This window comes from Schistocerca gregaria, chromosome 5 (assembly GCF_023897955.1).
Source record: "Schistocerca gregaria isolate iqSchGreg1 chromosome 5, iqSchGreg1.2, whole genome shotgun sequence".
Taxonomy (NCBI): domain Eukaryota; kingdom Metazoa; phylum Arthropoda; class Insecta; order Orthoptera; family Acrididae; genus Schistocerca; species Schistocerca gregaria.
The window spans coordinates 628,244,704-628,271,780 of NC_064924.1; positions in this window are offsets into that span (position 1 = coordinate 628,244,704).

The following is a 27,077-nucleotide window of genomic DNA, read 5'->3' on the forward strand; positions in this document are numbered from 1 at the left end:
TAGGCACAATAGTTAAATGTGATCTGAAATAGTTTCAGTTAAAGTGAGCAGAAGATACATAGGCAATATTTACTTTGTGCCAGCAGCATTGTCCAGTGCATTCAATCATTAATCCAAGCAAATTCTGGCATCTAACCAGTTCAACGGGGTTTGATAAACAATTGATTGTCAACACAAAGTGCAATACAACTGTTCATACTAAAACATTGTAGGGCACATTTCCAGAATTGTAAACTATTCCATTGAAATAACTAAGTCAAACTTTCTGCACGCCATCTTATCACAAGTGGTTCGTAGGATGCACAGAATATTCCCCACTCAAAGAACAGCAAGCAGAAGACCACTCACACAATATGCTCCCTCTGCCATCAACTTTGTCATATGGCTACAACTGCAGGCTCATCGCTCTCAATTTCTATACTGCCATTGTGTCAGCTCTTAATTTCTATACCACCACTGTGATTATTTACAAGATTCATATTTCACATTTCACATTAAACATACAAGATATACATAAGCGTAAGCTTCCGCGACCACTGTCACAGTCAATAAAATTCTTCTAGGTCTTCGACTGCATTTCCAATGTGTGATACTTCTGATGTTTCAGCCACTATTGCAAGTGGCCTTCCTCATGGCTTGCTTTCTTTCATTTTTTTCTTTCTTTTTCTTTTTTTCTGCTAACTAATCAATGAAAAAAGTTTCACTCTTATATACTGACAAAAAGAGGCTGTTATCGAATTCTCCTCAGGAAGAGGAGGATGGGTGTTAGATGTCCTTTATTCATGTCTTCATTATTTCTTTTCATTGATGGAAATAGATATTCTTGATTGGTATTAGCTTTTATTACTTGCCGCTGGTGGAAATATGCAAATATGTGACATAATGCTGTTTACTTGCTGCCTGGTGATAGCTGAGGTGTGCCAGTCCTCTGTGTACCAGGGGTCTCCCGCACACCTGTGTTTGTTGCTTCGCGTGAGCTGCTGTTCTGTAGCATCATCACTGCTGGCATCCGAGATGCTGGAAGTCAGCACCCGTCCTCTAGATTCATGTTGGCATGTCGCTTAGCTATTTCTGTCACCTCTCCAATCTTCCTCCTGAAGGTAAGAGGCTGTTTTTCCAGTACACAGGCTTCCAGAAATTCTATATGTTTGCCACAATCATCCTCGTGTTCTGTCAAAGCTGACTTGGTGAGTTGTCGTAGTCAGATACACCTTTCATGTTCAGATACCAGTATGTTGATGGGTCAGCCTTTCTCACCTGCCAGGTGGTGTGGCCGTGCGGTTCTAGGCACTTCAGTCTGAAACCACTTGACCCCTACAATCGCAGGTTCGAATCCTGCCTCGGGCGTGGATGTGTGTGATGTCCTTAAGTTAGTTAGGTTTAAGTAGTTCTAAGTTCTAGGGGAATGATGACCACAGATGTTATGTCCCATAGTGCTCAGAGCCATTTTTGAACCATTCTCACCTACATACACTATTCCACACTTGCATCTGATTTAATAAACTTCAGCAGCATCTAACTTATCAACTGTATCTTTTGTTGAGCCAATAATATCTTTTATACTGTTGCTGCTTTGAAAAATTAGCTGGATACTGGCTCATCAGAGAATTTTGTCCAAACATCCAGTGACCCAATGAACATATGGCAGTAGGGCAACGTTTTGTGGATTCTTTCTGCTATTCCCTATTCCCCCCCCCCCCCCCCCCCCCCATGAACCATGGACCTTGCCGTTGGTGGGGAGGCTTGCGTGCCTCAGCGATACAGATGGCCGTACCGTAGGTGCAACCACAACGGAGGGGTATCTGTTGAGAGGCCAGACAAACGTGTGGTTCCTGAAGAGGGGCAGCAGCCTTTTCAGTAGTTGCAGGGGCAACAGTCTGGATGATTGACTGATCTGGCCTTGCAACATTAACCAAAACGGCCTTGCTGTGCTGGTACTGCGAACGGCTGAAAGCAAGGGGAAACTACAGCTGTAATTTTTCCCGAGGACATGCAGCTTTACTGTATGATTAAATGATGATGTCATCCTCTTGGGTAAAATATTCGGGAGGTAAAATAGTCCCCCATTCAGATCTCCGGGCGGGGACTACTCAGGAGGATGTCGTTATCAGGAGGAAGAAAACTGGTGTTCTACGGATCGGAGCGTGGAATGTCAGATCCCTTAATCGGGCAGGTAGGTTAGAAAATTTAAAAAGGGAAATGGATAGGTTAAAGTTAGATATAGTGGGAATTAGTGAAGTTCGGTGGCAGGAGGAACAAGACTTCTGGTCAGGTGACTACAGGGTTATAAACACAAAATCAAATAGGGGTAATGCAGGAGTAGGTTTAAAATGAATAGGAAAATAGGAATGCGGGTAAGCTACTACAAACAGCATAGTGAACGCATTATTGTGGCCAAGATAGATACGAAGCCCACACCTACTACAGTAGTACAAGTTTATATGCCAACTAGCTCTGCAGATGATGAAGAAATTGAAGAAATGTACGATGAAATAAAAGAAATTATTCAGATAGTGAAGGGAGACGAAAATTTAATAGTAATGGGTGACTGGAATTCGAGTGTAGGAAAAGGGAGAGAAGGAAACGTAGTAGGTGAATATGGATTGGGGCTAAGAAATGAAAGAGGAAGCCGCCTAGTAGAATTTTGCACAGAGCACAACTTAATCATAGCTAACACTTGGTTTAAGAATCATGAAAGAAGGTTGTATACGTGGAAGAACCCTGGAGATACTAAAAGGTATCAAATAGATTATATAATGGTAAGACAGAGATTTAGGAACCAGGTTTTAAGTTGTAAGACATTTCCAGGGGCAGATGTGGACTCGGACCACAATCTATTGGTTATGACCTGTAGATTAAAACTGAAGAAACTGCAAAAATGTGGGAAATTAAGGAGATGGGACCTGGATAAACTGAAAGAACCAGAGGTTGTACAGAGTTTCAGGGAGAGCATAAGGGAACAATTGACAGGAATAGGGGAAAGAAATACAGTAGAAGAAGAATGGGTAGCTCTGAGGGATGAAGTAGTGAAGGCAGCAGAGGATAAAGTAGGTAAAAAGATGAGGGCTGCTAGAAATCCTTGGGTAACAGAAGAAATATTGAATTTAATTGATGAAAGGAGAAAATATAAAAATGCAGTAAATGAAGCAGGCAAAAAGGAATACAAACGTCTCAAAAATGAGATCGACAGGAAGTGCAAAATGGCTAAACAGGGATGGCTAGAGGACAAATGTAAGGATGTAGAAGCTTATCTCACTAGGGGTAAGATAGATACTGCCTACAGGAAAATTAAAGAGACCTTTGGAGAGAAGAGAACCACATGTATGAATATCAAGAGCTCAGATGGCAGCCCAGTTCTAAGCAAAGAAGGGAAGGCAGAAAGGTGGAAGGAGTATATAGAAGGTTTATACAAGGGTGATGTACTTGAGGACAATATTATGGAAATGGAAGAGGATGTAGATGAAAACGAAATGGGAGATACGATACTGCGTGAAGAGTTTGACAGAGCACTGAAAGACCTGAGTCGAAACAAGGCCCCCGGAGTAGACAACATTCCATTAGAACTACTGACGGCCTTGGGAGAGCCATTCATGACAAAACTCTACCAGCTGGTGAGCAAGATGTATGAGACAGGCGAAATACCCTCAGACTTCAAGAAGAATATAATAATTCCAATCCCAAAGAAGGCAGGTGCTGACAGATGTGAAAATTACCGAACTATCAGTTTAATAAGTCACAGCTGCAAAATACTAACGTGAATTCTTTACAGACGAATGGAAAAACTGGTAGATGCGGACCTCGGGGAGGATCAGTTTGGATTCCGTCGAAATGTTGGAACACGTGAGGCAATACTGACCTTACGACTTATCTTAGAAGAAAGATTAAGAAAAGGCAAACCTACGTTTCTAGCATTTGTAGACTTAGAGAAAGCTTTTGACAACGTTGACTGGAATACTCTTTTTTAAATTCTAAAGGTGGCAGGGGTAAAATACAGGGCGCGAAAGGCTATTTACAATTTGTACAGAAACCAGATGGCAGTCATAAGAGTCGAGGGGCATGAAAGGGAAGCAGTGGTTGGGAAAGGAGTGAGACAGGGTTGTAGCCTCTCCCTGATGTTATTCAATCTGTATATTGAGCAAGCAGTAAAGGAAACAAAAGAAAAATTTGGAGTAGGTATTAAAATTCATGGAGACAAAGTAAAAACTTTGAGGTTCGCTGATGACATTGTAATTCTGTCAAAGACGGGAAAGGACTTGGAAGAGCAGTTGAACGGAATGGACAGTGTCTTGAAAGGAGGATATAAGATGAACATCAACAAAAGCAAAACGAGGATAATGGAATGTAGTCAAATTAAATCAGGTGATGCTGAGGGAATTAGATTAGGAAATGAGACACTTCAAGTAGTAAAGGAGTTTTGCTATTTAGGAAGTAAAATAACTGATGATGGTCGAAGTAGAGAGGATATAAAATGTAGACTGGCAATGGGAAGGAAAGCGTTTCTGAAGAAGAGAAATTTGTTAACATCGAATATAGATTTATGTATCAGGAAGTCATTTCTGAAAGTATTTGTATGGAGTGTAGCCATGTATGGAAGTGAAACATGGACGATAACTAGTTTGGACAAGAAGAGAATAGAAGCTTTTGAAATGTGGTGCTACAGAAGAATACTGAAGATAAGGTGGATAGATCATGTAACTAATGAAGAGGTATTGAATAGGATTGGGGAGAAGAGAAGTTTGTGGCACAACTTGACTACGAGAAGGGATCGGTTGGTAGGACATGTTTTGAGGCATCAAGGGATCACAAATTTAGCGTTGGAGGGCAGCGTGGAGGGTAAAAATCGTAGTGGGAGACCGAGAGATGAGTACACTAAGCAGATTCAGAAGGATGTAGGTTGCAGTAGGTACTGGGAGATGAAGCAGCTTGCACAGGATAGAGTAGCATGGAGAGCTGCATCAAACCAGTCTCAGGACTGAAGACAACAACAATAACAACAACAACAACAACAACATTCCCTATTGTCATCATCCTTTGCTGCCATAATTTTATCTATCATCTTCATCCCATAACCATTGGCTCCAAAACTGCATCTGAGGTTTTTTAGTTCATCCTTCAATTGTTCTCCATTGCTGATCCTGTGCACGGCAGATTTCTCCTGTGTAGTGTGATAGTGGGAGAAGGTGCCTGTCTCTGCTGGTGGGCTTTTGATATATTCTATGGCTGTGTTGGTCATCAGGCTTTCGATCAACTTCACTTCTAGGGAAGGCAGCACCCCAGTCTTTTCTCTCTCCATAGTGAATTGATTCTGCTGTGCTGCTGGCTGAGGTGTTGATGGAAGTTCTGTAGCTCTTCTTCTCCGTGTGATCAGATAATGAAAGTTTCATCAACGTATCAGAACCAGCATTCAGGGCATAATGGTATGGACTGGAGTGCTGCTTCAGATGCCTCCATGAAGGTGTCTGCTCCAATAGGCAAGAGAAGGGAACCGATAGCTACACCATGTATCTGTTCATAGAATCCCCCTTACCACCTGAAATAAGTGGTCATTAAATAGTGTCCCACAAGTCCACAGACAATAGGTGCCACACATTCCTCTAAGATGCTCACTGTGCCTTACACTGGTACATTCGTGAGTAAAGACTTCACATTGAAGCTGACCATCAATTTCATAGCCGACATACAGTTTTCTTTTAAAAATGCTACAAAATGGGTGGAGTCCTTAATGTATGAATCTGTGTTGCTCACCAAATGCTCAAGCTTTGGAGCCAGTTCTTTTGCTAGACTGTAGGTTGGTGAATTAATGCTATTCACAATGGGTCATAAAGCTTAACAAAAGCAGTGGCTCTGAAGTGTCAGCATTTGGTGAGCCACACAGATTCATATGTTAAGGACTCCATCAGTTTTGTAGCACTTATAGAAGAAAGGTGCATCTCTGTTATTGACCTGACAGACAGCTTCAAAATGAAATCTTTATCCACAAATGTACCAGTGTCAGACACTGTGAACATCTTAAAGGAATGCATGGCACCAAACATCTGTGAGCTAATGCATACCACTGCTTAGTGACCACTTATTTCAGGTGGAATGGGGAATTCTAAGAACAGATACATGGTGTAGCTATGGGTTACCTCTCTCACCTATTGAAACAGACATCTTGATGGAAGCATTTGAAGAAGCAGCATTCCAGACTGCTCCATTACACCCATCATGCTTCCTCTAATTTGTTGATGACACCTTCATTATTTGGCCATGCGAAGAAGAATAGCTACAGAACATCCACCAACACCTCAGTCAGCAGTGCAGTAGATGCCAGCTCACTATGGAGATGGAAAAGACTGTGGTGCTGCCTCTCCTTCATATGGAAAATGACTGAAAGCCTGATGGTAAACTTGGCCATAGAGCATATACAAAGCCTGCCAGCATAGATAGGTACTACATGCCTTCTACCACTATCACCCCACACAGGAGAAATCTGCCCTGCACACTTTAACAAAGACAGCCCACAGGATCAACAGTGAAGAACATCTGGAGGCTGAACTAAAAAACCTCAGGTCTATTGTTAGAGCCAATGGTTACAGGAAGAAGATGAAGGGTAAAACTATGGCAGCAAAGTTTGAAGGCAATAAGAAAGTGCAGAAGGAAGCACAAAACATTGCCCTACTGCCATATCTTAAAGACACCAAATGACATGAAATCTGTGCCAGTCCCACTCCCACAACACACCTTGCTTGTCACCATTGATGCAACGTCCCTCTATACCACCATCCCCAATGTATATAATCAGTCTGCTGCTGAACATTTCCTCAGTCAGCACCTACCTGACTCCAAACCTGACTCCTCCTCACTTTAATCAACTTTATACTTATCAACAACTACTTTGGTTTTGAGGGGCAGGCATACAAACAGATTAGAGGCACAGCCATGGAAACCACAATGGCTACTTCCTACACCAACCTTTTTGTCAGTCACTTGGAAATCCCGGAAGGTCAGCTACACACTTAACAGTACTTATACTTTGACAGCTGCCATCCTTTCTATGTCAAATGTTCATCATCATACATGCTTTTGAGGCAAACACATTTATTTATTCAGATGCAGACTCTTCACAGGAGTATACCACCATCCTCACCTCAAGCTTCACTGAATGTAATTACGCCACCAGCCTTGTTAAAAAGCAGATTTCCTGAGCCATCATATCCATTCATGGCACTGCTGATCCCTCCAAAAAATGACTTCATAGTACAGCTCTTGTCACTCAGTATTGTCCTTGTCTTGAATGTATTTATCAGCTACTTCAACCAGGCTATGACTTCATAAAATCATGTGCTGAAATGAGGTCCATTCTCTCCAACATTTTGCCCACCACAACTAGATTAGCTTTCACTGGCCTCCCAGTCTCTGCAATATCCTTGTCAGACCCTATGCTCCACCTGCACTCATTTCCCTGCCTTATGGCTCCTACCCCTGTGACTGTCCCCACTGTAAGATGTACCCTATGCACTGCCCTACCACCACCTACACTAGCTCTATAAATGGCAAAACATACACTAACAAAGGGAGATCCACGTGAAAAACATGTCATATACCGGCTGTTATGTAAACACCATTCGGTCTTTTACATTGGCATGACTATCACCAAGTTACAGTTACGATGAATGGGCATAGCCAGAGAGTGTATACTGGTGAAACCCAACATCCTGTTGCAGAGGATGCTCTACAAGATGATAGCTGTAACCTTGGTGCCTGTTTCACCGCATGTGCCATCTGGATTCTTCCCGCACACACCAGATTCTCAGAACTTGACAGGTGGGAACAGGTCTCACAACACGTCTCTGGTTCTCACCACCCACCTGGCCTTAATTTTTGTTAATTTGGTCAGCATTTCTTCACATTAACTATTCCTTTCTTCACTTCCTTTTAGTTTTCTATATCTTTCATTTTCTTATCAGTCTATTTTTCCCTGCCCTCCTCCCCCTCTATTACATACAATGCAATTAGCTTTCTGCTCTTTTTAACTCATCCATGATGTTTTGGCAGTAATCTCTCTCTCTTGCATTTTACCCTGTCTTCCACCTTCAAGTTCTGTCAGGGTCCAGTGCAGTCCCCATCAGTCCTTCCTTCACGTCCTGTCTGGTAAGTCTCACCTGACTCAGGGTTCTGGGTGACTTTTGAACTCTCCCCATTTCCTAAACCTCACCACTCCTTTTCCTTCACCCCTCTTCCTTCCCCTTCAACCCTCTGCCTGACTCCAAAAGCTTGCAAATTTAAAAACCTTTGTACATGTGTACTCCTGCTGCCACTTGGTTAGTAGATTTTTTTTATCTATCCAGCTACATTTTACTTTCAAAAATTGATTATTTTTGTTCATATGTTTATGTAAACAGTATCTTGATTCCCAGTTCTGATTCTGATTGATTTGAGCACTGTACAGTTTTGGATGACATACATACTGCTATTTACAGAGGGATGTGAAGCTGAAATTAAGTAAGTCTGAGTTTGTCAAGAAGAAAATGTAATTTAAATAAGACAGAAAGAAACTTCCACATGGGAAAAATATATTAAAAGCAAAGATTCCAAGACTTACGAAGCGGGAAAGCGCCGGCAGACAGGCACATGAACAAAACACACAAACATACACACAGAATTACGAGCTTTCGCAACTGGCAGTTGCTTCGTCAGGAAAGAGGGAAGGAGAGGGAAAAATGAAAGGATGTGGGTTTTAAGGGAGAGGGTAAGGAGTCATTCCAATCCCGGGAGCGGAAAGACTTCCCTTAGGGGAAAAAAAGGACAGGTGTACACTCGCACACACACACACACATATCCATCCGCACATACACAGACACAAGCGCTTGTGTCTGTGTATGTGCGGATGGATATGTGTGTGTGTGTGTGTGTGTGCGAGTGTACACCTGTCCTTTTTTTCCCCTAAGGGAAGTCTTTCCGCTCCCGGGATTGGAATGACTCCTTACCATCTCCCTTAAAACCCACATCCTTTCATTTTTCCCTCTCCTTCCCTCTTTCCTGACGAAGCAACTGCCAGTTGCGAAAGCTCGTAATTCTGTGTGTGTGTTTGTGTGTTTTGTTCATGTGCCTGTCTGCCGGCGCTTTCCCGCTTGGTAAGTCTTGGAATCTTTGTTTTCAATATAGAAAATGTAATTTGTAAGTCATGTAATTAACAAGAAAAAAGAAAACAAATGTATTCAAAAAATTAAAAGCTATTATAGATTTTCCAACAGCAATCAGCAAAACACCATAATATTCAAAATTTGTGACATACCAGTCATTTAACCATCATGGTTTATGTAATTTATTAAAGGAAAATATTGTGTGGCATTGGACATCTGAATGTGAAGAATCTTTTCAAAATTTAAAGGAGGAATTAGTAAACAGTAAATTGGTGTACCATCCAGATTTTTCTTTACCTTTTTGTAGGAGCACTGACTCAAGTTTCTCCAATTTGAGGGTTGAAATTTGTCAGTTAGTAGAAACAGATAAAACGGCGCAACACAGAAGAGTAGCATCCACCAGCAGAACTTTACACCCATGAGAAAAATTACTACATTTCTAAATTGAAAACTTTGGCAACATTCTTGGATTTCAAGAATTTGAGTGATATCTCTTAGCCAACAAGACAGTAGCTTGCACACACCACAAAGCCTTGGAGACTTTTTATAGCAGTGCAGTTAAAGCATTAAGATGGGCATTATATTTGCAGCAGTTCAATCTTAGAAATTAGGTACATCAAAGGTAAGGAGGACATTATAGCCAATGTTCTTTCCAGAATACCTGTAAGAAAAGGGAATGTGGTGGCCATGGGTAAAATGGGGATCAGATAAGATTGTTTTATTTACAGGGACTCAAGGATGAAAAACTGATTACATGTATTTGTAGAAACATGAGAAAGGAAAAATAATGAAGATCCAAATTTGAGATTAGTTAAACATTATTACAATTCAGATGGTGAGGTCAATTTTAAACAGTATAACACTAGATACAATGATTTATTATTCAGGAGGACGTCTTTGGATAAACAAGAGTGGAAACTGTGTTTCCCTGAATGACATGTACATGCATTAATTGATTACTTACACAAAAGTACTGTCATTATGGTGCTACTAAAATTGAGGAAACAGTAATTTTCAATAACTTGTGGAGGTGAGTAAAGAAGAGATTGGCTGGATGCAATAAGTGTCAGTGAATCAAGACCACTGCTACTTCATCCAATGATTCAATGAATTCAGTGCTTCCTAATGCTCCAAGAAAATTAATTGCTATCCATTTTCTAGGCCCCTCTGGCAACATCCACAGAGGGATGTCAACTTATTTTCATAGTTATGGATACTTGAGCAAATCCAGAGAAACTTCACCCTATAAAGAAGGCTAACACCAAAACATTTTCTACAAAAACTGGAAACTGATTATTTTTACAAAGTGGGGGCAACAAAATCATTTTTATCAGACAACCAATATTAATTTACAGCTGAAAGATTTGCACAATCCATGGGGTGTACAAAATTAACCATATAAAGATTTCCACCTGTTTTCCTCAAGGGAATATGAGTGAAAGGGCCATGAAAGAAATCAGTAGTTTATGCAGGACATACTGTAGTAAGAAACACTCAGTTTGTACCACGCATATATACAATTTTGAGAACATTATTAACACTAGACAATGGAAGGGGTCAAAATGACACATGTGTTCCTCTTCTTCTTCAGTCAAACAATGGAAAATCCAGGATGGAATAATAAAAGTATTACAAAAGGATAGTTGCTACCCATCACATAGTGCACATGCTGAGTCACAGATTGGCACAACAAAAAGACTGTCACAAAGTGAGCTTTTGGCCAACAAGGCCTTTGTCAAAAATAGACACCCCCCCCCCCCCCCACACACACACACACAAATGCAGCTCACACACACATAACAGAGACTCTGGCAGCTGAGCAGCAGCAGTAGCAGCAGCAGCACATGATGGGATAGGCAACTGTGTGGGGATAAGGAGGAGGCTGCAACAGTGAGGGAGAGGGATAGTAGGGTAGGGGTGGGGGACAGTAAGGTGCTTCAAGTGAGAGCGTGCAGCACCTTACTACTGCCAACCACTACCCTCCTCTCCCCAGCCCAGCCTCCTCCGTTTCCCCACCCAGTTGCCTCTCCCATAATATGCTGGCTTCAACTGCCAGAGACTGTGGTCACATGCATGTGAATTGCATTTGAGTGTGTGTATGTGTGCATGGGGGGGGGGGGGGGGGTATTTTTTACAAAGGCTTTGTTGACCAAACGCTTATTTTGATTTTGTGACAGTCTTTTTGTTCTTCAATGTCATATTCAATTTCTTTCCTTCATTCATGAAATCATATGACTCTTTCTAACTTTTTCTCCATTTTACTTTAATAACTATGATTCACAAAATATTTATATTTTCTTAGATATTTCATTTGATACAGCTAGAATGACAATAGGGGTTAGTTTGACACTGCTGCAATTTCTCTTCTGAATATATGCAAATAATCCAACAACAAAATCATGTGGAGCTGTTGCTGCTCAGTATTGCCTTCTGATCTGTGCATGTTCCACTCTGCCACAGTTTATATAATGTCATTCAGGTAATATTCTTTGCACATGAAAGGTGTTTTTAAACATGTCTCATCAGCATGGGCTTTTTTGATGAAGAAATGTTACCAACACTGAATCGGAAACTGACTTCACTGATGAAGATGAGGATTTTGTACTAGAGACACATGAAGTTGCAGATGGAAACAATTCGAATGACGAGGGATTACTGGAGAAGGATTCAGATGCTAATCTACGTCAATCATCTCCTCATCCTTCACAACAGGTCCAGATGATTGCCCTACAAAGATGGTCACTACAGCTGGAACAGCTTGGGAAGTTGGCAATTTTTTTTTTTTTTTTTTTTTTTTTTTTTTTTTTTTTTTTTTTTTTTTTTTTTAAAAAGAAGACTGGTTGTGAATGTTCTGAAGGAGAGAACAGGTCCCTCCACTGAAGATTACCAACAAGTAGACGACTCTGTCATTAGGGCTTTCCATCTTTTTTTGATGAAGCAATGCAATGTCTCATGAAGAAACACACACACAATCAAGTGCCTGAAAAGTGCTAAAAATGCAACTCTTGAGGAACTGGAAAAATTGACAGACATTTTTATGCTGAAGGAAGTGGCTACAAGGGTAGCGGAGTACGTGTGGAGTGCACATGGGGGTTTTTTAGGTTAGAGAATTCACTCCCTAGGCCCGACAAGACGTCCCCTGAGACGTGTCAAGGTAGTAGTAGGCAGAACGCAACAGGGAATAACAATATCAGTGTGGTAATAGTAAACTGCAGGAGCATCTATAGAAAGGTCCCAGAATTGCTCTCATTAATAAACGGTCACAATGCCCACATAGTACTAGGGACAGAAAGTTGGCTGAAGCCAGATGTAAACAGTAATGAAATTCTAAACTCAGACTGGAATGTATACTGCAGAAACAGGCTGGACAGTGAAAGAGGGGGAAGGGGGCGGGGGGGGGGGGGGGGGGGGCGTGCTTATAGTGATAAAAAGTACAATAGTATCAAAGGAAACTTACGGAGATCCGAAATGTGAAATAATTTGGGTGACGGTCACAGTTAAAGCAGGCTCAAACATGGTAACTGGATGTCCCTATAGGCCCTCTGGCTCAGCAGCTGTTGTGGCAGAGCACCTGAAGGAAAATTTGGAAAATATTTCGAGTAGATTTCCCCACCATGTTATAGTTCTGGGTGGAGATTTTAATCTGCCGGATATAGACTGGAAGACTCAAACGTTCATAACGGGTGGCAGGGACAAAGAATCTAGTGAAATTTTTTTAAGTGCTTTATCTGAAAACTACCTTGAGCAGTTAAACAGAGAAACGACTCGTGGCGATAACATATTACACTTTCTGGTGACAAACAGACCAGAACTATTTGAAACAGTTAATGCAGAACAGGGAATCAGTGATCATAAAGCAGTTACTGAACCGATGATTTCAACCGTAAATAGAAATATTAAAACAGGTAGGAAGATTTTTCTGTTTAGCAAAAGTGACAAAACGCAGATTTCAAAGTACCTGATGTCTCAACACAAAAGTTTTGTCTCAAGTACAGATAGTGTTGAGGATCAGTGGACAAAGATCAAAACCATTGTACAATATGTGTTCGATGAGTATGTGCCAAGCAAGATCATAAGAGATGGAAAAGAGCCACTGTAGTACAACAACCGAGTTAGAAAACTGCTGCAGAAGCAAAGGGAACTTCACAGCAAAAACATAAACATAGCCAAAGCCTTGCAGACAAACAAAAATTACACGAAGCAAAATGTAGTGTGAGGAGGGCTATGCGAGAGGCATTCAATGAATTTGATAGTAAACTTCTATGTACTGACTTGGCAGAAAATCCTAAGAAATTTTGGTCTTGTGTCAAAGCGGTAGGTGGATCAAAACAAAATGTCCAGACACTCTGTGACCAAACTGGTACTGAAACAGAAGATGAAAGACTAAAGGCCAAAATACTAAATGTCTTTTTCCAAAGCTGTTTCACAGAGGAAGACTGTATTGTAGTTCATTCTCTAGATTGTCACACAATTAACAATATGGCAGATATTGAAACAGATGACAGAGGGATAGAAAAACAATTAAAACCACTCAAAAGAGGAAAGGCCGCTGGACCTGATGGGATACCAGTTCAGTTTTACACAGAGTACACGAAGGAACTTGCCGCCTTTCTTGCAGTAGTGTATCATAGGTCTCTAGAAGAGTGTAGCATTCCAAAAGATAGGAAAAGGGCACAGGTCATCCCCATTTTCAAGAAGGGACATCAAACAGATGTGCAGAACTATAGACCTATATCTTTAATGTCAATCAGTTGTAGAATTTTGGAACACGTATTATGTTCGAGTATAATGACTTTTCTGGAGATTAGAAATCTACTCTGTAGGAATCAGCATGGGTTTTGAAAAGACGATTGTGTGAAACACAGCTCACACTATTCGTCCACAAGACTCAGAGGTCCATACAGACGAGTTCCCAGGTAGATGCCATGTTTCTTGACATCCACAAGGCATTTGATACATATCCTCACAGTCGTTTAATGAACAAAGTAAGAGCATATGGACTATCAGACCAATTGTGTGATTGGATTGAAGATTTCCTAGATAACAGAACACAGCATATCATTCTCAGTGGAGAGAAGTCTTCCGAAGTAAGTGTGATTTCGGGTGTGCCACAGGGGAGTGTCGTAGGACCATTGCTATTCACAATATACATAAATGACGTTGTGGATAACACCGGAAGTTCACTGAGGCTTTTTTCAGATGATGCTGTGGTATATCAAGAGGTTGTAACAATGGAAAATTGTACTGAAATGCAGGAGGATCTGCAGTGCAGCGAATTGACACATGGTGCACGGAATGGCACTTGAATCTCAATGTAGACAAGTGTAATGTGCTGCGAATACATAGAAAGAAAGATCCCTTATCATTTAGCTACAATATAGCAGTTCAGCAACTGGAAGCAGTTAATTCCATAAAAATCTGGGAGTAGTCATTAGGAGTGATTTAAAATGGAATGATCATATAAAGTTGACGTCGGTAAAGCAGATGCCAGACTAAGATTCACTGGAAGAATCCTAAGGAAATGCAATCCGAAAACAAAGGAAGTAGGTTACAGTATGCTTGTTCACCCACTGCTTGAATATTGCTCACCAGTGTGGGATCCGTACCAGATAGGGTTGATAGAAGATATAGAGAAGATCCAATGGAGAGCAGTTCGCTTCATTACAGGATCATTTAGTAATCAAGAAAGCGTTATGGAGATGACAGATAAACTCCACTGGAAGACTCTGCAAGAGAGGCGCTCAATAGCCCGGTATGGGCTTTTGTTGAAGTTTCGAGAACATACCTTCACCGAGGAGTCAAGCAGTATATTGCTTCCTCCTACTTATATCTCACAAAGAGACCATGAGGATAAAACCAGAGAAATTAGAGCCCACACAGAGGCATACCCACAATCTTTCTTTCCACGAACAATGTGAGACTGGAATAGAAGGGAGAACCAATAGCGGTACTCAAAGTACCCTCCGCCACACACTGTCAGGTAGCTTGCGGAGTATGGATGTAGGTGCAGAAGGTTTCTGTTGTGCCCAAGGCATATCTGTGGATGGTCTTTGGTTGCATTCTTGGGAGCCTCCTTTCATCAAGGACATTACACCAAGTGACAGGTTTCTTTGTTTCAATGAAAAATCATTCCAAGCTGAATGCCTACCAGCCAACAAATTCATTCTTGTATTTGAAATTTGTGTACCGTTTGTGGAAAGCAGTATTAGTTCTTGGTGCCCTGGAGAAAGTATAACCATAGCTGAGCAACTATTACCAAGCAAAACAAGATGCAGTTTCAATCAATTTATGCCCAGAAAACCTGACAAACATGGCCTCATATTCTAATTGCTGGCATGTACCAAGAAAGTATGTACGTAATACTTCCCAATACCTCAGGAAAAGAAGACACACATAGATAGAAGCAACAACTCAGGGTGTATGTCATTCTGCTTCTCATGGAGCCATTTCTATATCAAGGAAGAAACATGACACCAGATAACCACTTGACATCTCTTCAACTTGCTACGAAGCCCAAAGAAGAGAAATCTTCTTAGCTGGTATGATGAATGAGATTTGTCAGGAAATCCCTGGTGAGATAAAGAACCCCAATGCTGAAATACATTCAACTTCCACCCTGTGCCAGACTGGCAACACAGACAACACCATGACTATTGCTAAGCAAAAATGGAAAGAAAAAACTTGCAACCATGACAATCAATAATGCAAAAAAAGTATGGGTTCACATGAGTGATCAAATGACCCATACTAAATAGGTTGCATGTGGGAGATGGCTGAAGCATGTCTTCTACAATATCTTGGATATGGTGGCAATAAATGCATGGGCCATCTGCAAAATAATAATGAACAAGAAAATGAAAAGGAAGGAATTCATACTGCACCTGGTGGATGAACTGAAGGGCACAAAAGAACAGGCAGAAGAACAGACACTAGAAGAGGATATGGGACCAAAACCATCCAGACGGCAGAAGTAATGACAAATCAGCCTCTGCAAAAGCAACAAGACCAGCTACAACTGTATAAAGTGCCAAAAAACTGTGTGCAGAAAGTGTGCACACAAAACTGAAATCATCTTTGCTAAATGCATCTAACAGATTCCGATGACTTCAGTAAAAAGTGCAGCAAAGCCATGTGTAGTACACATGTGAATGTGTTGACGGATGTGCGTGTACGAAGCTCTCACCAAGTTGAGCGATTAGTATTGAAATAAGAGCTAATTTAGTTAATATTACATTTTAGACTAGTGCATTTACTTCTTATCTACTCTACCTACTGAATGTTTCGCTTTTCTAAACATAATTACATAGAAAAGGAAGTATTTCGTAAAGGCTGAGGCAGTCGTGAGTTTGTTTACATACTGAGGTGTAAATTTTGTACGAGTCTAGATATTTGTTTTTGACTAGACTTAGTGCTTCAAAGTTAAATTAATTCGTGTCTCTCATTCAGAATTTGTGTGGTTAATTAAAAGTTTCTGAGGCAAGTTTACAAGTTTGTTTACATTAGTGTTAGTTACGTATTAGTACAGGTTACGAAACTATTGTGTTGTTGAAATTATTTTCTGCTTTTGTGTTTCGTTTTACTATCAAACCATATGTGACAAGTGTGGTGGTTGCCATAGAAATTTGAAGGAGGCGGTGTTCTGTATAGACTGTAGGTTGTGGTTTCATTGGGGCAAGTACAGCGGAGAGGAAATGAGGGTAGATAATGAGGCTCTTCCATGGCAGTGTAGGTTATGTAGAAAGGGCAGAAAAGTCATAGAACAGGAGGCAAAGATTTGTGCCCTTAAGGCTGAATTAGTAATCGCAAATTTGGAATTATGTAAGCTAAGGGAGGAAAAGGACTCTGGGCGCTGGGAAAAGGTAGCAAGCAAAGGGCAAAAAAGGGAAACAATTGATAAAACTTCTGAAATTCAGTTAGCAAATCAGTGTGGCTTGCTATCTGAAGTAGTGGAGGAAGGGCCTCATTCAGGTGTAGTTGAATGTAGACTGAAGCAGAATACTAGCTTAAAGAAAAAAGACAGGTCGGGATCAAACCAGAATAGGAAAAGAAGAATTCTGCTTATAGGTAGCAGTCATGGGAGGGATGTGGGACAACAGCTTCAGGAGAAATTAGGGACAGAGTAACAGGTCACATGTTTTGTGAACCCAAGTGCTAGCCTTAGACAGGTGACAGGAAACTTATGTCAACTATGTAAGGACTTTGAGAAGGAAGATCAGGTAATTATAGTTGGGGGAGCAGGAAACAGCCTGGCTATGAATCCAAGATATAGTATTAGGAAGTGACCTGGATAAAATAGGAACAGAAACTGGGTACACGAATGTGGGGTTTGTGGAGATCTTTCATCGCCATGATCAGCCCTGGGTAAACACTGCTGTAAGGCGTGTTAACACTGAGCTGAACGGGATGCTCCAGACACTGGCAAAGTCTCACATGAATGTTGTTCCAGTTGATGCTATTGGTAGGTGGGGTTACACTACACATGGCCTGCATCTTAATAGGAAGGGGAAAGATAAGTTAGCTTCTCTATTAGCAGATACTGTAAGGGGGGCTACAGTCACACAAGGGGTGAACCCTGTGGTTGTTGGGACCAGGCAGACAGGTTTTTTAGGTTAAAGCCAAATTCCAGACAGACAAGAACCAAGGAAAATAGAAGAAAATTATCTTCATGCACAGCAAATAGGGATAAAGCTAAGGGTGGTATCAACTTACTTCACCAAAATATTAGGGGAGTAAAAAATAAAGTAGATGAGCTGATAATGTGTTTAGATGATCTCAAAAATATGAACGAGATTGATATACTATGTCTGTCTGAGCCCCATGTAACTGTGGGGATGGAAAATGTCAGTATAAATGGGTATAATTTAGCATCTTCCACTTTTAGATCTAGTATGGATGAAGGAGGAGTTAAATTTCCATAAAACATGGGTATAAATACAGAACTGTTGAAGTTAGCAAATTTTGTGTTGATCAGCACTTTGAGGTTTTGTGCATGTGAACTTCAGCTAGATAATGTTGTGCTGATATTAGCAACAGTGTACAGGTCTCCACTAGGAGATTGGGAGCTATCCATAAAAAAGTTTGACTTCCTATTGTGCTGTCTGTCAGACAAAAAGAAGAAGTTATTAATCTGTGGTGATTTCAATGTTAACTTTCTAAGCAATTCTGATAGGAAAAGTGAACTATAAGTGTTGTTAACAACATATAACTTAGAATCAGTGATCAATTTCCCTACACGTATAGCTCAGGACAGTAGTACCCTAATAGATAATGTATTTGTACAGCAAGAGGATGTAGAACAAACACATGCTTTCCCTGTGGCGAATGGATTATCTGACCATGATGCATAACTGATTAACTTACAAAACCTAACAGGGTATACACTTCAGAAACCATTAAGTAAAAGTGTGAGGATGCTCAACCCGGTATCTATAGATCACTTCAGAGAAAGTTTAGGAAACGTAAACTGAGAAGATGTATATAATGAGCCAAATGCTAATGATAAATGCAGCATATTTCTTGATAAATTTATATCCCTGTTTGAACATTGTTTACCAAAGAAAAGTACTAAATGTAACACCACAAACTTTTCAAAGAAACCTTGGATTGCTACAGGTATTAAAGTGTCTTCAAAAACAAAACGAAAACTCAATGAGGCAGCAAGAACTAGTAAAGATCCAGAAGTAGTTTTACACTATAAAAATTATTGTAAAATACTGAGAAAATTTGTATGGAAATCAGGAAATATGTATGTTAGAGACTAAATAGGCAACTCCAGCAATAAAATAAAATCAATAGGGAATGTTTTTAGAAGGGAGACAGGAAAGGTAACCACTGGGGTAGGTAGTATTACTGTTCAAGAGAAAGAGACCATCTTAACTAACAGTACACAGGAAGCCAATGTATTTAACAATCACTTCTTAAGTGTAGGAGAAAAAATTGGTGAGAACAGTTCAAAAGAAAAAGCCAGGCAGTACATGTCAGAGCCAGTTTTGAAAAATTTTAGTCAGATTAAGTTTCATCTAACAACCTCTTGTGAAATAAGGAAAATTATTAAATCTTTGAAAAATAAATGTTCTGTTGTAGTAGATGACATCTCTAACAAGTTGTTAAAACAATATGGAGCAATTACAGCTGATGTTTTGAGTCACATATGTAATGCATCACTGACTCAGGGTATTTTTCCAGACAGGTTAAATTATGCCATTGTCAGGCCACTCTAGAAAAAGGGGGAAACCACAGATGTCAATAATTACTGGCCAGTATCCTTGCTTACAGCACTTTCAAAAATCTTTGAGAAAGTAATTTACTCAAGAGTGGTTTGCCATCTCAACAGTAACGGGATACTTAGTAAATCACAGTTCGGATTTCAGAAATGCTGTTCCACTGAGACAGCAATATACAATTTCACTGTCCATATAATAGTCTTTAAATAGTAAAATGTCACCAGTAGTAATATTCTATGACTTGTCCAAAGTATTTGATTGTCTGAACCATGACATCATGTTAGAGAAATTACAATTCTATGGTATAAATGGAACAGTATATGAGTGGTTTAAGTCATATCTACAGAACAGGAAGCAAAAAGTCTCTTTATATGCTTCAATTGATTCAAAGGAGTTTGCCATTTCATCTAACTGGGGTCAAATTACATCAGGTGTTCCACAAGGTTCGGTCATGGGTCCCCTCCTGTTCTTGATATATGTGAATGACCTATCTTCTTATGTGAAACAAGATGCTGAACTGACACTGTTTGCTGATGATACAAGCATAATTATTAATCCAGTAAAAGAAAGTCCAATAGAAAATGATACAAATAAGGTCTTTTGAAACGTGATTAATTGGTTTTCTGTGAATGGGCTTGATCTGAACTTTGAAAAAACACAGTACATCCAATTTTCTGCTGCAAAAAGTATAATTTCTTCAATAAAATAACACATCAAAATAAGTCAGTAGCCAAGGTAGAGCATACTAAGTTTCTGGGTGTACATATAGATGAGAATCTTCATTGGAAAATTCATATTTTGGATCTCCTAAAGCAACTAGGTTCACCAACTTGTGCAATAAGAATAATTGCCAATTTTGAGGATTTAGAAATCAGTAAGCTAACATACTTTGCATACTTCCATTCTCTGTCATACGGAATAATATTCTGGGGCAACTCAACACTTAGGCAAAGGTATTCACTGCTCAAAAGAAAGTAGTTAGAATAATGTGTGGGGTTTATAGTTGCACATATTGTAGGCATCTGTTTAAAAGATTAGGAATTCTTACAACTGCTTCACAGTACATGATTACAATAACAGAAAAAAGAAAGACCTACACTATCCTTTACTTAACCTATCTTTGGCACAGAAAGGGGTAAAATATGCCTCTATAAAACTTTTTGATAAATTACCAGACGAAATAAAATGTCTGACAGACAGCAGTAATAGTTTCAAAAACAAATTGAAATCATACCTCCTTGACAACTCTTTCTATAGCCATAGGTGAATTCTTGAATATGTGTTAATAAATCTGGAGATATAATATATACATCTTGTGCCATTTAAGTGAATAGGATAGATAATAGAAATATTTAGGTATAATACTATAATGTAAACAAAAAAGAAAAAAACCTTGTTTCCTGTGTGCATTTGTGCATTTGACACGTTCCACATCATAACGGTTTTTCCATGCTATTTGTCAATGGAACACGTAACTAACTAACTAACTATAATATGGACCATGTACACCAGATGTTCTCCAAATAGATAATACATAAAGTCTTCACTTTATGAGACCTGGTAGGATGAGCAACAACAGAACGGTAAGATATTTTCTTTGTTAAAACAAGTAAGTAATGTGTTAATTATCATGTTAAATAATTATTGTTATTACTTGTAAAAGAGTAGGGATTAATGTACATTAACAAACAGTTCTTATTTAATTTGAAGATGAAAATATTTTATGCGCAGTTGAAAGATCCCTTTCACCATTTTAGGAATGTTAAAAACCCTGCCAGTCTGCTGTTAACAACTTTTGAAATGAGTCTACTGGATTTGCTCATTGTGAGCTAAGGTATGGTGAAAAATCTGGCAACATTTTGGGGAAGAGACTGAGTTTCCTGTCTTAAGCAAAATAGTTCAAGATGAAAAAATTAGATTAACTAAAGAGACAATGAATAAACAGACCACAGAAAGAAAAAGCAGACACTACAATAATGTTATAAGGTCATTTGGTTATGAAGCAATGGTAATGAGACAATGGACAGAAGAACTTATAAGATATATGGAGAGGTGAAATGTTATAGAACATCTGAAGTAGTAATGAGAAATATGAAAAGTATAACGTGGAGTTGCAACGGTTAGGGATAATTTCTTTCCGTTATTTTGTTTTTGCGGATGCACTTTTACAGTGAAAAAGGTTTGTTTGGTATTTAGTGAGAATACAGGCAAAATCAATTAATAAAGTCTAACTACGTGCAGGTGAATATAATTCTGATATGATCTGAGGCAAAATTTGGCACTATACGTATAATTTACGGCACTTTAAACAAAAACTGACTAGAATATTTATGTTTTCACATTATATGAAACTAGATACTGCTACATGATTAATTTTTATGGTGTTAATATTTTCTATTATCCTCTTTGGTACTAATGTTTTTAAGCAAATGTTGTTGATGTTGCGGTCTTCAGTCCTGAGACTGTTTTAATGCAGCTCTCCATGCTACTCTATCCTGTGCAAGCTTCTTCATCTCCAAGTACCTACTGCAACCTACATCCTTCTGAATCTGCTTAGTGTATTCATCTCTTGGTCTCCCTCTACGATTTTTACCCTCCATGCTGCTCTCCCATACCAAATTGGTGCTCCCTTGATGCCTCAGAACATGTCCTACCAACCGATCCCTTCTTCTGGTCAAGTTGTGCTACAAACTTCTCTTCTCCCCAATCCTATTCAATACTTCCTCATTAGCTATGTGATCTACCCATCTAATCTTCAGCATTCTTCTGTAGCACCACATTTCGAAAGCTTCTATTCTCTTCTTGTCCAAACTATTTATTGTCCATGTTTCACTTCCATACATGGCTACACTCCATACAAATACTTTCATAAATGACTTCCTGACACTTAAATCTATACTCGATGTTAACAAATTTCTCTTCTTCAGAAACGCTTTCCTTGCCATTGCCAGTCTACATTTTATATCCTCTCTACTTCGGCCATCATCAGTTATTTTGCTCCCCAAATAGCAAAACTCCTTTACTACTTTAAGTGTCTCATTTCCTAATCTAATTCCCTCAGCATCACCCGACTTCATTTGACTACATTCCATTATCCACATTTTGCTTTTGTTGATGTTCATCTTATATCCTCCTTTCAAGACACTGTCCATTCCATTCAGCTGTTCTTCCAAGTCTTTTGCTGTCTCTGACAGAATTATAATGTCATCGGCGAACCTCAAAGTTTTTATTTCTTCTCCATGGATTTTAATACCTACTCTGAATTTTTCTTTTGTTTCCTTTACTGCTTGCTCAATATAAAGATTGAATAACATCGGGGAGAGGCTACAACCCTGTCTTACTCCCTTCCCGACCACTGCTTCCCTTTCCTGTCCTTCGACTCTTATAACTGCCATCTGGTTTCTGTACAAATTGTAAATAGCCTTTCGCTCCCTATATTTTACCCCTGCCACCTTTAGAATTTGAAAGAGAGTATTCCAGTCAACATTGTCAAAAGCTTTCTCTAAGTCTACAAATGCTAGAAACATAGGTTTGCCTTTCCTTAATCTTCCTTCTAAGATAAGTCGTAAGGTCAGTATTGCCTCACGTGTTTCAATATTTTTACGGAATCCAAATTGATTTTCCCCGAGGTCAGCTTCTACTAGTTTTTCCATTCATCTGTAAAGAATTCGTATTAGTATTTTGCAGCTGTGGCTTATTAAACTGATTGTTCGGTAATTTTCACATCTATCAACACCTGCTTTCTTTGGGATTGTAATTATTATATTATTCTTGAAGTCTGAGGGTATTTGGCCTGTTTCATACATCTTGCTCTCCAGATGGTAGAGTTTTGTCAGGACTGGCTCTCCCAAGGCCATCAGTAGTTCCAGTGGAATGTTATCTACTCCGGGGGCCTTGTTTCGACTCAGGTCTTTCAGTGCTCTTTCAAACTCTTCATGCACTATCATATCTCCCATTTCATCTTCATCTACATCCTCTTCTATTTCCATAATATTGTCCTGAAGTGCATCGCCCTTGTATAGACCCTCTATATACTCCTTCCACCTTTCTGCTTTCCGTTCTTTGCTTAGAACTGGGTTTCCGTCTGAGCTCTTGATGTTCATACAAGTGGTTCTCTTATCTCCAAAGATCTCTTTAATTTTCCTGTAGGCAGTATCTATCTTACCCCTAGTGAGGTAAGCCTCTACATCCTTACATTTGTCATCTAGTCATCCCTGCTTAGCCATTTTGCACTTCCTGTTGATCTCATTTTTGAGACATTTGTATTCCTTTTTGCCTGCTTCATTTACTGCATTTTTATATTTTCTCCTTTCATCAATTAAATTCAATATTTGTTCTGTTACCCAAGGATTTCTACTAGCCTAGCGAATATGCATAAAAAAAAGGATGCTACGATAATCAACCAAACACACACACACACACACACACACACACACACACACACACACACACACATGTGACTGCAGTCTTAGGCAACTGAAACCACACTGCGAGCAGCAGCACCAGTGCATAATGGGAGTGGCGACTGGGTAGGGGAAAGGAGGCTGGAGCGGGGAGGGGGAGGGATAGTATGGTGGAGGTGGCAGACAGTTAAGTGCTGAAGGTTAGACGGAGGGCAGGGGAGGGGGAAGAAGTGGGGAGGAGTGGTGGAAAAGAAAAAGGAGAGAAATAAAAAGACTGGGTGTGATGGCTGAATGACAGCTGTGTAGTGCTGGAATGGGAACAGGGAAGAGGCTGGATGGCTGAAGACAGTTACTAATGAAGGTTGAATCCAGGAGGGTTACGGGAATGGAGAATGTATTGCAGGGAAAGTTCCCACCTGCACACTTCCGAAAATCTGGTGTTGGTGGCAAGGATCCATATGACACAGGAGTCACTGAAATGAAGTACGAGGGTCAGTCAAAAAGTAATGCCTCCTATTTTTTTTTCTACGGTTAATTGTCAGGAAATTTAAATGCAATTACATAGGTTGAAAACCACAACATTGAGGATCATTTTGTCATTTTTCAATGTAATCTCCGCCCATCTCTACAGTTTTGGTCCATCTTTGAACAAGGGCATGTATCCCAGCACGGTAAAAATCACAGCTCTGCTTCCTAAGCCATTGACGCCCGGATGTTTTGACGGCCTCCTCATCTTCAAAATGAATCCCATGATGAGCTTCTTTTAGTGGCCCGAACAGATGGAAGTCTGATGGTGCCAGGTCAGGGCTGTATGGGGGATGAGGCAAAACTTCCCATCCAATTTTGACAATCTCGTCAGAGGTGTGACGACTGGTGTGTGGTCTTGCATTGTCATGCAAAAGAAGAACATCTGCCATTGATTTTGTTGGGCGAACTCGCTGAAGACATGCTTTAAGTTTTTTGAGGGTTGTGACGTATTGAACAGAATTTATTGTGCATCCCTGCTCCAAAAAATCAACCAGAATCACACCCTCTGTATCCCAGAAAACTGTTGCCATAACTTTCCCTGCCGATCGCACAGTTTTGAATTTTTTCTTCCTCGGCGAGCTTGTGTGACGCCACTCCATTGACTGCCTCTTTGATTCGGGTTCAAAAAAATGCACCCATGTTTCGTCCCCGGTCACAATTTTTTTCAGAAACTCATCTCCCTCCAAACGGAAGCGCTGCAAGTGTTGGGAGGCTATTGTTTTCCTTGCCTCTTTATTCTGATCGGTTAACATTCTTGGAATCCACCGTGCACAAACTTTTGAGTACCCCAATTGTTTAATAATCGTGATCACACTGCCTTTACTAAGAGAAATAATGCGACACACTTCATCTGCAGTCACCCGACGGTCACCACGAATGATGTCATCAACTTGCTGAATGTTGTGTGGAGTCACTGCACTCGCCGGCCTGCCGCTGCGCTTTTCGTCAGTCAACGGTGTTTGCCCTTCAGCTTCCTTACAACGACGAACCCATCGTCTAACAGTGCTGACATCCACTGTCACAACACCATACACCTTCTTCAGTCTTTCATGAATGCGTATGGGCGTTTCACCTTCTGCATTCAAGAATTCAATCGCACAACGCTGTCTCAAACGAACATCGATGTCGGCCATCTTACAAACTTCTGATGTGCTGCCACCTGTTGACACAGAAAGTTACTACTGCAGTGGATTGCAGAAGAAGGTTTGAGGAATGGCGCCAAATTCAAATTTTTCACTTAACTTAATTTTTTTAAGTAGAAAAAAAATGGGAGGCATTACTTTTTGACCGACCCTCGTATATCATGTTTGGCAGCGTGTTCTGCAACAGAGTAATCCACTTGTTTCTTGGCCACAGTTTCTCGGTGGTCATTCATGCGGACAGACAGTTGTTGGTTGTCATGCCTATGTAGAATGCAGCACAGTGGTCACAGCTTAGCTTGTAAATCACATGATTGGTTTCACAGGTAGCCCTGCCTTTGATGTAATAGGTGATGTTAGTGACCGGATTAACAGGGCTACCTGTGAAACCAGTCATGTGATCTACAAGCTAAGCTGTGACCACTATGCTGCATTCTACGTAGGCATGACAAGCAACAAGCTGTCTGTTCACATGAATGGTCACTGACAAACTGTGGCCAAGAAACAGGTGGACCACCCTGTTGCTGAGCACACTGCCCAACATGACATCCTTCATTTCAATGACTGCTTCACAGCCTGTGCCATATGAATCCTTGCCACCAACACCAGCTTTTCTGAATTGCGCAGGTGAGAACTTTCCCTGCAATACATCATATGTTCCCGTAAGCCTCCTGGCCTCAACCTTTGTTAGTGCCTGTCCTCACCCACCCAGCCCCTTTCTTGTTCCCATTCCAGCATTACACAGCTGTCATTTCACCATCATACCCAGTCTTTTTATTTCTCTCCTTTTCCGCCACTCGCCCCACCCTTCCCCACCTATCACCTGCCCTCCATCTAACCTGCAGCACTTCACTGTCTGCCACCTCCATCATACTATCCCTCCCCCTCCCTGCCCCAGTGTCCACCTTACCCCCACATAGTCACTACACCAATCATGCACTGATGCTGTTGCTCACAGTGTGGTTTCAGTTGCCTGCAACTGCATTCATATGTGTGAGTTGCATTTGCATGAGTGAATATGTGTATATGTGTGTGTGTGTGTGTGTGTGTGTGTGTGTGTGTGTGTGTGTGTGCCAATCTGCAACTCAACATCTCCAATGTATGGTGAGTAGCAACTTTCCTTTTCATATATTGTGACAAGGAAAAGCAATAACTTCGGAAATGCCAAGTAAAATTTGAAAGTTCCAGTAAATTTGACATTGTGCTTAGTAAAGTTAAGAATTTGCACTGAGTACCCATTAAGATAAAAGACAGCTTCCATGCCCTTTGATGTAGTAATTAATTATTATGTTATATATTGCACTGGTCTGTATCATTTTCGAGATGGCTGTTTTTTTAGCTGATTGTTAATATTTCATGCTCATTGAATTCAGAAATGTAATTCATTTTGTTGAGTCAGGTCAGATTTTATTGTTATCTACCTTTTAAAAAAAAGAAATTTTTTTAGTACAATGTATGTGCTAATTATGGCTTGAAAACAGTCTTACATTCTCATAAAGTCTAAATTAAGTATATAGGATCATACATGACACCATTTTATATAGGAAAGGCTTCTTCCAAGGACTTTAGTATGTGTTTTGCATTTGAAATGTCTCTCTTGAGGCATCAACAACAGTCTGTGAGCATGTACACCTCCCAGTGACCCTGGTCCTTCACCTC